Genomic DNA, 1,974 nt, shown 5'->3' with positions numbered 1-1,974 from the left:
GGGGTTGTGCTCGGCCTGTGAGGGCTGCGTGCACAGGCCCTGGCTGGTGTGAAATTCATGGGTGTTGGTCTGTGTGTGCACAAGCAGTGCACACGCTCCATGTTTCCTAGATTAAGCAAATACTTCTCCCAACCATGTCTGGAAACAGTCCCTCCCAATGGATCCGAGCCATGACTGACCCAGGGACCCGTGACATTTAGGTATCTGAGCTCTGAGAAGACAGCATGGGCAGAGCAGGGTGACCCTGGGTGGGATCGTCTCAGGCAGCATGCTCAGAAGTGGCCAAAGGGGGACTTTCCTGATGGTCCAGTGGTTAAGAATCCTCCTGCCAATGCAGGGGACACGGTTCGATCCCTGCTCTGGGAAGAGCCCACGTGCCACAGGGCATTTGAGCCCATGCACCACAATGGAGCCCATGTGCTGTGGAGCCCACGCTCTGCAACGAGAGGGCCCACTGCGATGAGAAGCCATGACTAGAGAGCAGCCCCCGCTTGCTGTGACTAGAGAAAGGCCCACGTGCAGCAACCATGGCCAAAAATAAACAAATAAAAAGTAATAAAAAAGAAGTGTCTGAAAGGTAACTGGTCATTTTCGATAAGCCGAGCTTAGGGACCCAGCGGGGCAGGTGCTGACAGAAGGTGCTGATACCTGCCGGGGATGCTTAGGTGGTCACTGCAGAGAAAGTTCTTGCCAGCATTCTCTCCTTCTTTGGCCTTCTTGTCCGACCTTACCCTCTGGGACCCCTCCTCGTCCTAAGCCAGCAAATCTGAGAAGTTCTAAGCAAATCTGGTGATGCTAAGGCAACATGCTCTCCTGAACAGAATGGCATCCAGAAATAAGAGCCTGGGAGGCTTCTCGGTGAGGACGCCTACTGCCAGCAGGACAGGCCAGGTTGTGATGAATAAACACCTCTCCCATATTCAGCAAAGCCTGCCACTTAATCCTGGGGCTGTGACAAGACCCAAGAGTGAGGAAAGGGTCCTGCCAAGTCTGTCATGAGGCATGCAGACATTTTTATACCCTCTCCAGCAGCCAGGAGAACACCCCCTGTTACACCCCCAGAAAGAGAATTTGCCTCTATCTCCCTGGCCCCATCACCCACCTCTCACCCCAGACTCAGGACAGAACACACACAAGCAGAGACACATGCAGACTTAGAAATGGGCAATCCTTTATCGACATACAATCAGAGAAAGGGAGGCTTCAAGTCACCTGTGACATTGTTGGGGGGTAGGGGATGATGCGAGGAAGCCAATGCCCCTTGGGTCTCAGAAGCAAGCACCCCACCCCCTACCCCTGACTCATAGCTACTCTCCTCCCCCAGCATCAGTGACTGGCTAAGCATGGCTCACAGCTTATACACCCGCACTGTCTCCCCTAAGCAGGGTAAGGCCCGATACAGAACATGTGCTTCTGTTAACTGGTAAGCAGGACCACTTCTGCCACAGTCCCTTAAGAGCCCAAGGCTGACCTCAGAAACATATGTGCACAGCCTGTGTATGTATGTGTGTATGCTGTGTGTGTGCAGAATGTGAAGTGTGTGCACAGCATGTGTGCACAATGTGTGTGTACAGTATGTGTGTGCAGTGTATGTGCCTGCACAAGGCGTGTGTGTACAATATGTGTGCGTGCGTGTGTGTGTGTGTGTGTGTGTGTGTGTGGAGTAGGACCAGTGGTGGGAAACTCTAGAGACCAAGCAGGCAGATTTTTCTCAAAATTCATTTCAGGTCCACCTGCATCAGAATCTTTGGGAATACTTATTAACCATGTTGAGTCTTAGATCCCACCCATGCCCACTAAATGGAAGTTTCTGGGGTGGGGGGGACCCATGAGCCTACATTTCTAATGAGAGCCGTCTCTGTTGGGCACAGAGATATGGGGAACTAAACGTCCCCAAGGTGGGATGGGATAAGAACTGTCCACGCTGGCCTGCACCTCAGAGGCCCCTGCACGCCAGACCTTTGAGCAGAGAAG

The 1,974-nt window shown here is 52.8% G+C and overlaps 1 protein-coding gene across 1 annotated transcript in view; it reads right to left on the bottom strand.

Annotated features, from left to right (window-relative positions):
- Positions 1 to 1,974, bottom strand: part of ZBTB16 (zinc finger and BTB domain containing 16) — a 206,187-nt gene that overhangs the window by 11,115 nt on the left and 193,098 nt on the right.

This window comes from Bison bison, unplaced genomic scaffold, assembly GCF_000754665.1.
Source record: "Bison bison bison isolate TAMUID 2011002044 unplaced genomic scaffold, Bison_UMD1.0 scf7180017864518, whole genome shotgun sequence".
Classification (NCBI taxonomy): Eukaryota; Metazoa; Chordata; class Mammalia; order Artiodactyla; family Bovidae; genus Bison; species Bison bison.
This window is presented reverse-complemented; position numbering and strand designations above follow the sequence as displayed.